Consider the following 14,998-nt stretch of genomic DNA (forward strand, 5'->3'; position numbering starts at 1 on the left):
AGCTCTTATGCCTACTTTAGAAATGAATATATAGCCTCGAAAACACTGACTGTGGGATTTTTTAACCTTAGTTTTCTGATCTCTGCTACAGCCATTCTGGCATCAAAGAAGGGAAGATAGAAAATAATGACAGTAGAACAAAACCACAGATCTTTCCACATTTCAGTCCTGCCACTAACTGGCAGATGTTTTTCATAAATGACGATATACTATTTGAAGAGGTTGAGGCAATAGAACAAAAAAAGTGCTTTATTTTCTAAACACCTTTGGAAGATTATCTTTTCTGCAGGTGGAGAAATCAACTTTTATGTTTTTCCTCCTTTCTATTTTATTTTTTCCTCAACCATTCAGCCTCTCCTCAGCATCTGCGTAGTTTCAAAGAATATAATCCCTGCTCTTCACTGAGAAATTGAAACCTTTGCAATCTACTGACACAGCAATTAGCAATCTACTGACACAGCCTTACTGGTATGCATCTTTTCCTCCTTGCTCAGCGATAATGTCATCATCCATTCTGCTCTTTAGTCAGAGTAATGAAAAGTGACTATTTGAAATACTTCACTGTTGGAAATGGAACAGATCTGTTACCAGATGTAATACTAGATGTAGCTTTATTCTGTATTTTACAGAATATCAAAAGCATGACTAAGGTATAAGATCAAGATCAGCCATTTAATTACTCAGGGTATACATAGCTAGTGGTTACACAAATAAATCTTGAAATTCTGGACTCTTAAATTCAATCTCCTACGCACGTCGATGAATGACACACTGGAAGATATTCAAGGACCTAAACACAGACATATAGTGCCATTTTAGCTATAGGCTATCCAAAATATCTACATAAGCAATTTCACAACTTTTACAGAAGCAGCTGGGAGGCCAGGAGAGACTGCTGCCTATTCCAGATATAGGAATCACCGTCACACTGGGGCATCTGCATGTTGTTGAGAAGCACTTAGGAAGAAAAAATTAATAAATAATTACATTCCTTTTACATTCTGACATGATCAGCATGTGGATTTGTTTAACATGTTAATAGGCAATCAGTTTGATTTGCATACCCTCTCACAGACATGGAAATCAAGAGGGGAAAACTGAATTTAGTAATTTCTTATCTTTCTAATCCACCCCCTGGTCACAGTCCTTTTGTGCCCATAATCGGTCAATGTTGTTGCAATAAAACTTCTTAAAACTGGAAAGACTTCATTGTATCACCACAGCATCTGGAATGCAGAATCAATTTATATTTTTATGTACAAGAAACTGCCAATCTCCTCTCACTAAAGAAAACACAGAACTTATGTCCAAATGTGATCCCATGACAGCGCATCTGTTCTGGCCTCTGGTGCTCAGCCTTCAATATAAACTCATTTGATCAATTATCCAACACATTCAGCTAGGTTGTATCCTGCTTCTAAGTATTCTGTCAGCAGAAGTCCTTGGGAATCATCCATTTGTTGCTGCCTGTGGCATCTTGCCTGTTGCCCTCTCTGTGACAGGGGACATGAAAGTCGACCAGAAAGCTTTTACAGTGGCAGGGATGCCAGCTGTCTGCCAGTACCAGTGGGTGTTACAGCAGTCAGTGCAGGCTGCCTTAGGCAGGCACGAAAGCCAGATACAGTGATCCCAGCACTCGAGCTCTGCTAGAACTGCTGGCACTCAGCTTAGTTTTCTAGGCTTGCTCTTTTTGCTTCAGATCTCTGGCCTGGTGAGGAGGAAGAACATTTTTCAAGAGGTATTTTTCAAGCAAAGTGTTTTAAAGTTGATTGTGATCCCTTAAGAGTTTGCCTTGTGTGTTTCTGGGTAGCATCAGCTAGCCGGGACAGTGCTGGATATCTTTCATAGATGATGAATCCACTTCTCCAATAGAAGCTCTGCCATAACTGTTCCCCTCTTATCTCCTATTTCTCATTCTGAAGAGACTTTCTGTTTGCAGATGAGGTAATTGGCTAAAGACAAGCTTGCTGACCAGGCCAAAAATTCTGTGGACAATTCTTCGCAGCTTTACAAACTGACTGATCTATGACTCAAAAAAATTCCAAGAACTGTGTGAAAGACTCACCTGGGACATGTGCAGAATGTAAACTCTTATATTAGCTGTTGCAAGTGATTAAATAATTCAGGATATCTATCCAAGAGAAGACTTTCAATAAAGCTAAAATATGGGTAGAGAGGTTTCAAAGAGTGTACTGAGAATCTGCATCTCCCTTATGAAGTGAATAAGGCTGAGAACTATCTCTTACCAAGGTCTGGGTCACAGGGGAATCAGGTAGTTTTAGATAGATAGATAGACAGATAGATAGATAGATATGTAGGAACCAAATTCCCACTGAAATCATCTTTTTAGAATGGATGCAGTAAAAATCACCAAAACCCAAAAAATTGTATTTTACAGAGATCCAATCTTTAGAAAATCCTCCTATCATTTCTTCCAGTAAACCTACTCCTTTTATAGATTTCCTCCTGGCCAAATGTCTGTATTGTCAATAAAAGAGGTATTTTATTTTTGAAACACATGCAATTTACTTGATGTTTTAAATTGCCTTTGAAAAAGTTTGGCTTCAAAGAAGCGCATAACAATTATCCCACACCCATGAAGTGAATAATAACTTCACTTTCTCTGAAAAGCAGTGCTACAGCATTTTGCTTTGGCTTTTTGCCAAATTCAGAGGCATTCATTAAGGTTTTACTGCATTTTTTTTATAAACACTGTCTGATTTACCTGAAATACCAACACGATCTTTGCCAGAAAAGTCATTTACTTCAGGGTTGTTTTTTGTACAACATACTTTGCTTCAGGATGACTGTCATTTAAAGTCATAGAGCCACTGACCACTTGTGCCAGACTCTAAACTTTGTAGAACATTGTAGATATGTTCTGACATCTGGGTCCCAACAGATGCCAGGTATGGTCAGGTCTTCAGACTCCTTCTTTGTGTTTAGTGTAATTATAGCATAATATTTTGCTTTATTCCCTTGACCCATTTAGCAGTCTTTCCTCATTGCTTTGATTAGTTTTGTGAAAGCCCCCTTTCCTACTTGAATCTATGTTCATCATGATTTATTACATTAATTGGATTCTGCTGTATGCTGAGAGCCACTGAATTACACTGAGGAAGAAAAGAATATACACAATGTCACATCAGACAAAGTGCTAGGATGATTTCATTTAGTTTCATAGTCTTCTTTTAGGTACCAAAAAGGGAACTAGAATGTGTGGTCACTTCCTCTGCTTACTGCAGTGGAAGAAGCGTGCTTTGTTCACAAACAGGAAAAATGAAGGCTTAGGGTATAACATGATCCTTATGGGCCCCTTCCAGCTTGAGATACTCTGTGATTCTATGATCTTCTGCATCCAAACAATTTTCAGTCCCAGGCTAAAAATAAAATGTAAAGTAATAAATGGAAATGTAAACTAGTTTGGGGTCCCTTTACCTATATTTCATTTTTTGATATACATTTCCTGTTTTTTCTGTCTTCACAAATATGCCAAAATAGATTCTAAGAAGTGCAACTTCTTCGATGTACTCACAGAAGAGCTCCAGTTCTTTCTCTCCTGACACAGTCAGACGCAGTCATAGAACCTGCTAGAGATGGACTCTTCTGATCTGAGCATGCAGAATGAGTGGCCTCCCATGGAAAAGGTTACTTATTTTCTTATATTGCCTTTGCAGTGGCAGATTTTGTTTCAAAGTGATCCATTCACCTCCTCCCATAATTATGACTAGATCTTGATGGAAATGGAGAACCTGCACTCCTGGTTGCTCACTTGTGAAGCCCTGAGTCAGGTAATGGGGTTGACCCAAAGCAGGGGAGATCACCCCATTGATAAAATTTAACTCCTCTCTAGATTCCCTGCTTAAATATGCATCCCTTTCATTTAATTAAAGTTGAGTTAAAAAAACGTTTTCATATTCTATGCATGCAGACCTCAGCATATGAGACTATTTTATTGAGCATTTGAAACTTCTTTTGATTTACAGATTCATGGATGAATCAGAATGATCTGTGCCAGCTAGTCTGCATGACCATTATTTAGTTCTGTCTTGACTCATACAATTGAAAAAGTGCAACAGAAACAACAGCAGAGTGAAAGGTGTGGAGTCAGCACCAGCCTAATTTTAGAATCTACATGTGAGCCTGATGTCTGTACTTCAATTATTATTATCAGCAAAGATCTCAACCTACAGTCAAGTGAAGTCTGGAGAGTGATACACTGGAGTCTGGTCTAGTGGAAACAGCAAGGCTGTCCAATATCAGTTGAGAAGGACTTCCAGGACACCAGCACTAGACCTTTGGTGGTAAAGGAATATGGTCATATCATCCCACACACAGAGTTATCAAGCGCCACTGAATTTTTCTGATAGTCAGGAAAAATTTTCCAATTTACTGGCCTAACTCTGGCTGGTCAATGATCATTTATCCTTCAAAGCAGGGGAATCTAGATCATGCAGTGATGGAACAACAGGACCTAAGGGCCTTCTCCTCACATCACGTAGTCCCATAATCCCAGATCTGTTCTGATTTGGCTGCTACTGATGTTTCAGGCTCTGACCTGACATTTGTTCTGGATGAGTTCCTGCTGTAGTACTATTGCCTTGCACTGCATGGAGCAAGCATACACTCTCCATCAAAGCAGTGGAAAACTGCACTGTTGACTGTATTTACCTTCACCTCATTGCTTCAGCCTTTGAACTTTCTTTGTGATGCCTTGTGACCATAATAACCATGCATGTCACTTTACGCTGTAGATAATGTTTGCACAAAGGTATAGTTTGTGTAACATTATGATCATCATCATCACATCTATGCTGCTTTTCTGACAGTTCCAGACAGATTTACTTCTGTGTGAAAACAGGTTACCGACTTCTTTTGGAAAACACTTGTGAGCACCACACTTTTTTGTTTGTTTAGGATTTTTAAATTTTGTTATGGAAGTCCCATTCCAGAAGAAACCTGACAATTTTTTCTAAAACCCAGCTATTTGTAAAGCCTAGAAGAGTTTTCTGTCTTAATCTATTCTTGAAAATCCCAAGTTCTGTAAATTTTTTCCTTAGTGTTTTAACTAATAACTTTCTTATGAGAAAAAAAAGCACAAAACATGTCCAGCACTTTTCATGTTTCAGAAGATAAATATCTCTTCTAAATATAATACCTCATTTAGTATTTTAGTATCTCTAAAGCAGGAACAAAGTGAAAGTTTTGAATCAATTTCTTCAGTGACAGCTGAAGATGGCCAACAGTCAAGATGGACAACAAAATAAATGGAACATGACCAAGACGATTCTGACACATTCTTTCAAAGTGCATTTTTGCAGTTATTCTGTTTCATTCTCTGTGTCTTTTCATACCTTGAAATATTATACCAGTTGCTATATCCTTAAAGAAGTTATTTGAAGAATGGTTCACAGTCCATTTATTGTTACTCTGTACAGAGATGTGATGAAATCTATGTACTCTGCACCACAGGCATAATGTAAAGCAGATGGGTTTTCCTCAAGCAATGAGTACATTAAAATCAAAACTATAATACAATGTATATAGTGCTTCTAGATTAAAGCTCTTGCATGCCAGATTTGTAGCTTTGATTCTTTCTGATTTTAGCGCTTAGTAGGACTTATGCCAGTGATTCTGCCCTTGGGCCAAAGTGAATCAGCTTTTATCTAGGACGATCATATATTGGCTAAGCCTTGTAGATTTTCTTTTAATAAACATGTAACTTTAACCTACAATTACATGTACATAAAACATTACAATTCAAGCTTGCGCACAACACTATGGACAAACCAAGATCCATTAGGGTTCAAAATGTGGTTCATTTGCAGCAAGAACAGTTCTAATTTGTCCTTTGAATTTTTCTGATTGGCTTCTAGTCAGCTTTCTTATAATCAAATTCATGCTTGCCCAAGGCTAAGCTTATTGTGGGCACAATAAAAAAGCATCTTCAGACTCCTGTCTTCAGAGTGAAAAGTCTCCATCAAGTTGTAGTTTTTGGCTAGAAAGTGACATTGTCCTGTGTGCAAAGTGACTCTTTGATTGTCTTATCTTTCTTGATAGCACAAGAAGCAACTTTAAAAAAATGTTTCTGTATCACTTTGGCATATTTTCTTACACCTCTTTGTTTCTCAAGACTTTCGGGGCTTTGCTCATATTCCAAAATATTAAATCTGGAGTTATTATTGTTTTTTCCCGACTCTCCAAAAGCACATTTTGAATGTTGAAAGTAGTCAAGTAGATCCTCTTATCCAAAATATTCTTTTACCATTGTTCAAGGGCAAAAGAGAAAATCTGTCTCTAAGGCTTCTACCTTAGAGACAGATGTGATACTTGTAAGATATATATTGTTTACAGAGTTAACTTCCAAGGCTCCTCTCCTTCTGGTCATCAGGGCACATGCTGTGACAGACAAAAGCAAGAGGGCAAGTTGCAGTCTGCTCTAGAACATTCTGATTTTCTCAGCACATGGGAAAATCCTGCAGGGTCATAGTCAGACTGAAGTTGGAGGGCAGAGAGTCATAAACAGTCCTTTCCTCAATTGATGTTTTCAGTAATTCTTTGAAAGCATCCTGAGATCTGTGGGAACACAGGCTTATTTTGTTTGGGAAGATATTTACAGAAGCTGAAGCTAGAAGAGAATAAATGTGTGTCAGACATGTGGTCTGACACATTTAACTGAGTAGTTCCAGAACAATTAGAAAATAATTCCCTCTCACTCCAAGTTGATTTTATATATCTCTTTGTCTAGACTACTCAAAGAGGCAGGATGAGTCTGACCTGTACACTGTCTGTGGCATTAACTATATGCTTCAGTTTCACAGATTTAGCTCATTAACTCAGCTATTGCCTGAGCAGTCCCACAGAGAAGCTCTCAGTAGGAGGAATAGCATCTACATAGGCCTGGATGATTCAAGACCAGGTTAAAAATTTGTTTTAGTCAGTCCACCATGTTGAAGACTATATTTTACTGAGGCAGGAGTCCTGTGCCTGTTTGCACATGGATGTGCACTGCTCCTGCCCTCCATCAGCCATGCCTCTCTTTGCCACCAGCTTTGTAGATCTGCTTAGATTCATGACAGGGTGTCATTTCCAAAACTGAAACATCAACTCCTCAATGAAACTACCTCAAGCACAGTGCAGAAGAGATATACTATCATTCATACAAACAAATTAGAGGGGTTTTCCCTCCTGCCTTTTTCTCCTGCATGTAAAGCAGAGGCCTATTTATCATTTCCTGTAAGTCTGGCAGCTCTGAGATTGGTATTGACTCAGAGCAAAATAATTTATGCTAATAAAGAAAGCAAGCAAGACTTTCTCTCTAAATATAGTGCAGACTTTTTCCTGACTGGTTCGAATTCAGACACAAGCAGTATAAGGTTGTCACTGAGTGTTAATATAACTCATACGAAAGACCAACCAACAAAAAGAGTGCAGAAGGTGCAGAGAAAGCAGAATCTTCTTACGCTTTGCAGTTTGATGTTAAGATCATGCAGCATGTGACTTAGAGTAAACACATTTCCTGCAGCCTTTAAAGATGCTCAGCAGGTCTGTAGCAGGTCTGTAGCAGGTGTCAACATGTCGAATAAAAAAGTACAAGTTTTTGAAACAATTAGTATATTTCACATGTTAATTTAGCCTGGGTGACCTAAATACTATCTGTCCTTCAGACATTCCCACAGCAAGCTCTCCCAACTTATCCTTCAGGTATATTCCTAGGGGTGAGATGTAAATGCACAGTCCAGATTCCAAATTCCTGCTAGTGTGCTGAGACAGCCCACAAAGCCCCTGATGACAGTGGAAGCTGTACTGGTACATGGAACTGAAAATACTGCTTCATTTCACCAAGAAACAGACCAGTAGATCTTTGTTCAGGACAATAAAACCTTTTGGTTACTACTGATCTGGGCTGCCTCCAGCCAGTAACAAAACAATGAAGGATGCTGTCTTGCAGTATTTATCTACTGAAACCTTCCAGCTCTGGATTGACAATTACATTAACAATATGGTTTTAATCACCATATTGTTAGAACTTGTTCACCCTGCCACAATTAATGCAATGAGAATGCATCTGCACAGTGAATTGTTTGATTATTATTTCATTTTAAATGGGAGATATACAATTATTGCATTGCAGATATTCCCTTTTTTTTTAGTGAAGATTTCAGTGTTATGAGATTAATTATGATCCTCCCATATTTTGTCGACATTTTCTTCTCCAGTTGGAAAGTGGTGTTTTCTGTGACTGCTAAGAATTCTATTCATCTACATTGAGCATTTAGCTACAAAGGAGTAATAACAACTAGGGTAAGTTAGTGATATCTGCCTGCACTAATAAATCCCATAGCTAATATTATTTTAGCCAGAAAAGTATTCTCTTTCTGATATATGGAGTTCACTTCACAGAAAGATTTTGCCTTTTTTCTTAATTTTAAAATCTAAAGTAAAATGTGGGGTTATCTCTTTTGATCTTGTTTGGAGAGGTTTTTTTGTGCCATGTGCAGTTTTTTCCCAAAAATTTCAGAACTATGACTTTTGGGCATAATTATCTGTTTAGTTCAAAGCTATACTACATAATATTTTTTCTACTTTTGAAAATTTCTACAGCTGTTTAAATTAGTTTGGTCATCCATCCCACATAAGAAAAATTTTTGAAAGAAAAATATCAAAACAGAGGTGAAAACAAAGTAAAGTTCTCAATATATGAAGTAAAAAATTAATGGAAAACATGCTTGTTACAGTGGTTACATTTGAGACTATGATGGTCCGATTGTTTGCAAGTGGTAGGCATGCCTTTTCTCACTTGGATTGATATAAATCAAGGGTAATCATTGTGTAAACAAGGATATTCTAGAGAGGAATAAAGTTCAAGTGATACTAGCAAATTTTATGTTATACATATATATCTATCTATACATCTATACATGTTGCAGCGGGGATTACTGCAACAAGCATATTTCAAACCAGGAGTCCCATGGAAAGGAAGTATATATGGACAGATTCGTGGTAGATGTTTCAGAGATGTTTATTTCTCCAGCCGCATGGCCGGGGCTCAGCTCAGGAACTCCGCAGTCACGGGACCCGAGGGTCCTTGGCCACACCGGGGAACACAAACCAACCAATGGGCAACAAAGGTGACCAGGGGCAGGGAAACCCCGTGTCTCCTCCCCAGGGCCCATCTCCCAGAGCTCCACGGCAGAGGGAGGGACCCCAACATATACATATATTTATATCATCTCAGCTATCACTTTGCCGAAAAAAGTTCATGGAGATTATTTTCATTTTATCCCACCACAGAGACAATGTAATGATTCTGTGGGGTTTCATTTGGAAATATGCTGTGGTTTAGTGACAAGTTCACTTACTTTTTGTTTAAAATTCCTTTTCGTTTTTTCACTGTGTAGTTATATATGTATTTGAATTACAGAACAGTTTCGTTATGGTGCCTTCTATATTCAGGGAAAACAAGGATAAATAAAGCTCTAAATAAAATAAAACCATATGCCAAGTATGAATGCTTTGAACCTTTGCAACAACAGAGGAAGTGAAATCTGAATTCTTTCCTGTGAAAACATTTGGGGAAAGTATGAAATCTGGGAACTGGCTGGATTCTGCACCCTGTTTGTTTACCAGAGCAAACAAATAATTGCAGCAGGTTATGCAATGCACTGTCATGTGTTACCTCTGGGTCCCTTCACAGAGAAGACTTTCAGGAAGGAAGTAACAAAGAAAAAAATTTTAAAAAAATCAGCAGTTCACACATAAAATCTTCCTTTACTTCTGGCATCTAATACTTGCTCCACAGTTTTGGTGAAGAGCAGCTGTTGTCACTGGGACTGGAAGATCACGGAAGGATTCTGACTGTAGCCTTAAAGAAAACTGGGAGATGTTTGGGGAATATTCTGAGGCTGACGAGCCACAGGTGTGGTGCCTGGCCAGAGCCGGGAAAGACCCTGGAGAGGGAGACTGAGAGAAAAGACTGGGTTTGGACAAGGTGCTCGCAGGAAGGACTGCGATGTGTCAGGATGGGACCAGGCCTGCAAGTCAGAAGAAGAGGTCCAGTTTAGGGGCCAGATGAAGGGATGAACTCAACAAGAGGTGAAATAAAGAAAGATAAACAGACAGAGAAGCAAAGAGCCATTTTAGAAAGAGTAGGGATTACTCTGTGTGCCCGTTAATGCACTCCAAGTGGAGTGGATCCAGACCCTGGATTCGCACTGGGGGTCTCAAGCACAATTTGGGTGGTGAATGCAGCACTGAGGCACCAAATATGAGCTCACAGCTGCTGCAGAAGCCTGCAGGCACATAAACACCAGAGATGTTTTCCCCTTTCGCCACAGTTCCCTGGGGCCAGGGTTCACATCTCAGCACATCACCAGAACGGGCCCATTTCTGACATGGCTGAGCAGCTGGGAGCTGGGGATACAGGCATTCCTCTTCCTAAATCCCCGACGGGCCATGGTCGGAGAGGCATTTGCAAAGCACGCTGAACACGCTTGCGACTGACACGTCCCTTTAAACATTGCCACAGCCGAGGGGCCCCTTGGCAGCACTCTCTTGCTCACTGATGGGACTAAAGCACTTACCCCAGCTGCAGAAAAGCACCTCTGTTTCCCCAGCAGTTGTCTTCAGGATCTCGGAACCCAGCCTAGACCTACACTTTTCTTTCCTAGTCAGACCAGCAGGAAAACTATGTTTCCTGGAAGAGGAGTTGGAAATAAGTTTGCATCCAGTGTGTAGGAGTATGTGGGCCCCACTGTTTGCAGCAGTAAGTGGACCTCACCTGGACCAGTATGTGGTACAGATCTGGAGGACTCTGGACATCTACACCACGGTGGAGACACGGAGGAGGATGCTCTTGTGAAATAGAGGGTGAACCAGCCTAGCAGCATGGCCTGGAAGCACTGCTGCGAGGTCATCTCTGCAGTCTGCCAGGGTTCTGCTGGCCCCCAAGCACAGTCAGTGCCCCCCACCGGAGTGCAGATAGATTAACATAAAAAAGGAGACCTTTAGTAAGTCAGAGCATAGTCGTGTTGGCAGGGGCAGACCTTGGCAGCAAAGGTAAAGGTGTGGCTGTGTGCCCTACCTGCTATTCTGTTCCATGCAAGCCAATTCCTACTGCTGTGTATTTTTGCAGTAAAAGCACCCAATAAATCTGACTGGCACTTTGCACAGTATTGATTTATAGCTTCAGCCTTTAAGACTAATTTGCTTTTTTATCTCTTCTATATTGATTTTACTCTCTTCAGTGTCATGCCATAAATGAGAGCATCCTAATATTTATTACACCCACATATCTTTGTTACACGTCAATGCATGGCTACAAGTAAGAGAAGGCAATAACAAAGGAATAATGTGAGAACCACTGTGTGTACAATCACTGTGATAGCTGCTGGATTATATTATAAAGTACGTGCTTTACTTCACCACATATAAATGTAGTCTGTATTTCACCATGTGTTGTGGTCTTTAAAAACCTGTGTCCTCGGGTTGATTCCTCCAGCTCTGAATTTCTGCACGTGTCTCCACTTCACTTGGATCAGACTTTTCTTCATGGCCAGACTCCTCTCCATGTGCCTGCAGATGCGGCCCCTGGCATAGCTGGAGCCCATAATCTGGGGTGCCTGTCACAGCATGTTTGGTGTTGAACAGTGCCAGGCATAGCCAGGCAAGCTGCTTGGGAGACATGGCTGTGGTGGGAGGAGGCTGGCACCTGGGCACCACTCAGCTTCTTCTCACTGTCATGACTATCCTGGAGATTGTATTTTTCCACTAGAAAAATATTTCCCTACTTCCTCTCAACTCACATACTGGACTGTGCAAAATGGAACCTCTTCTCTTTGACAAGCACTTTAATAAGTTAGTCATTTATTTCCTTGTACGTCTACCAGCCTTTCTGTCCTGAGATAAAAGTGAACAAAGAAAGGAATTTTTACCCCTTTTTAGAAGCTGTTAATTATGCTCAAGCTACTCTTCCCCTGATAGTGATATACGAGTGGGAAGTAAAAAGGGTGAAAAAGAGACTGAAATGGACTTAAACAGCAGTTCACCATTTTATTCATAAAAAGGAGGAAACACAGAAATCTCTGTGAAACTTTCCTCAAAATAAATTATCTATCCCAAGTGAGGAATTACCTCCGGGACCATGCTGGGAAATTAGGAGATCTGGCCCATGGACACCTGACAGAGTTTGCATCTGTGCTGTAACTTTTGGACAGAAACATTTTATTTTTACCCTAATAATCCTTGAAATCTCACCACACTTTGTTTAATTTTCAGCAAAACAGACAAGGAGTCTCCCCATCACCACCCAGCACAGTGGTGCAGGAACCATCCTGATTTGAAGTTGAGAGGTAATTACGACACAACTGTAAGAGCTGAAAGTACTGGTGAGAACACTGTAAACAATCCATCAACAGTCCAGGTAGTCTCAGGCCACCTTTCAAGTCTCCAGGTGAAGCAGGGCTCTGGTACAACTCTGATGGCCCCAGTGTCCCTATGTGAAAAGCTCCTAGTCTGCTCAACAGACTTCTCAATTCCAATTAAATGTTAAGCACCACCTCTATCCTGATACTACGCCTCATATCTCTCTATCTATTCAGTGTCCTCAAAAAATAACCTAAGCCATGAATAGTGTAATCCTTCTCATTATAAAACCTAGTTCAGTTTTTACTGTTGCAATCCCACAGAATCAGCACCCATCACACACCCTTTACATGATTTGCCCTCTAATTCCTTTTCTTTATTCACCTATATCTCCATTTACTCCTTCTGTGCGTATCTTGGCATCAGACAGTACACACAATAGAAAAAAAAACCACTGTGAATTCCATTCTCTTCTATTTATTCTGTAATTTTCAGAAAGGGAAATATTTTTATGGGTAGGAAACCTTCTTTAAGGAAAGCTAAAATGAATAAAGATTTAGTTAGCAAGTAAGAAATCAAACCCTGTTACAATAATCCATAAAAACCAATAAGTTCTGGGGTGGTGTAATACATTTTTATTGTATTTACTACGGTAAAACACATAACTCTTCTGATACCATTGGAGTGACTCAAATTAAACTGTGCAGAGAGTCCACCTACACTTTTTAAGGGTCTTTAAAAAGGTACATAAAAGCCTAACTGTATTAGACGTCTGTAATCCATTGACAAAACAAAAATACAGTGAAAGTGTGTGCCTGTGAGAAACACTGTATACACTCTGCAAGCAGCTTCCAAACCACAATATCTTAGCAGTTTTCATTTTCCAAAACAAAAAGCAATAAACTATATAATGCACTGTTACACTGCCAAAATAGTTTTAACCATGGTTTACGGTTAGATAAGCACAAATACAGCCAAAAAGAATAAGGTTTGGGACTTTTCCTCTGTGTGTATATACTTTAGAACAACCATATATGTTTTTGTCTTATCCAAGAATAATTATTGGTGCACTGCAGTGCACCACAAGTAGGGTTTACAGCCAAAAACTTAGTCCATTGTATTGCAACTAAACTAGTTCTGGTTTTGCTATTAGGTTTTGTTTTGTGGGGTTTTTTCATCTCAAGAAAAATAATAGGGCTAGCCAGTTTCTCATTTGAGGCGTGTCAAAGATTTATTACTTGTTTTGAAAGTAAAGGTAAAGAGAGAGGTGTCAGTTCAATTTGAAACATAATCTGAAGTGAGAGTGTGTATGTTAACCATTCTGGGAGTTGCCAAGCATGATCTAAATATGTGTCTAAAACACTGGTTGTACCTTTTCATGCTTTCAATCAGTAACACAGACCAGACCAGATCATAAGGTGCTACTGCTAGCAGATTCTTTTCATCTGGACCAGAGCTCCAAGTTAATGCTCTATAATTATTAGTTACAGCTAAAAAACTCCCTTTTTATGGGAGCGTGTGGGCTGAATAACACCATAAGTTTACATATGACATCCTAGTGAACATAACCACTGAATTTAATGCAGCAAGCAATGCATTGCACAGCTCGTCCATCTCAAAAATTTTTATACTAAATGGCAGTGGGAAGACTCATCTCACACTCCTGCCTCCAACCACCAAATTTACTCTCCCATGGAAGTAATTTTCCCCCTCTCCTTCAGATCCCCAAATTTAACTGAAATGTTTCCTGACCTTGAAATTTCCGAAGCAGTGGCTCTTCTTGGCTACCCAGGATTCAGAGGAACAATTGGAAGGGCTACTTTGTCCTTTTAGTCTTGTTCATCCATGTGCATTGCTAGCAATCATGAAGTTCCAGACCTTGCATCTCCCACTGCCCTGGCCAGCATAGTTTAGGAGAACAGAGTTTTAGTGCTTTGAATCGTACCACAAACTGGTGTGTAGAAGGCTGTTGCAGTAACATTCCAGATAGAAATGCCACAGATTGATTTTCTAAAACTGGCTAAAATTGATATTAAGAAACACTTTCTTTTTTTTAAATACCCAAGATACAAGATTGCACAGTGCCATGTTTTCAGCTGACAGCAACACTTCAAGGGGAAGCTTGAGGATTCACAAGGGCATGGAAAATGAAAAAGGAAAATTAAAGGCCTTTCTATTATGCTCTCCCTCAGGGTTAAACTACTATGTTTCTCCTTTCCATCTCATCCCGAGGTTTTGCTGAGGCAGTTCTTGGTGAATGGGAGAAATATCAGTAACATATTCTAAGAACCAACACTATTACACCACTACTGAGGTGGCAGAAGCTGACATATTCACCCACTGACCATTACCTTGAGGTTTCGTCTTCTTTGCTGTCCTAGTTCTGCTCATATCCATGATTTATTAAGACAGCATGATGTGAAACTAGATTTTCCCTGACACAGGATATTTCTTCACACTGCCATGCCTGGAATTTTTTGTTAATGGATGGTGGCTGGAAATTCAGAAAGGCAGTGCTGCATGCAGGTCATGCACTTCTCATGTTCTTGCCTACAACAGAGGTCTCAGGTCAAAACTTAACTAATAGTTAGCACTGCAATGTCTAAGGAGGTAACTCTGTAACAAAACATCTTTT

Source organism: Corvus brachyrhynchos, unplaced genomic scaffold, assembly GCF_000691975.1.
Source record: "Corvus brachyrhynchos isolate BGI_N302 unplaced genomic scaffold, ASM69197v1 scaffold142, whole genome shotgun sequence".
Lineage (NCBI taxonomy): Eukaryota > Metazoa > Chordata > Aves > Passeriformes > Corvidae > Corvus > Corvus brachyrhynchos.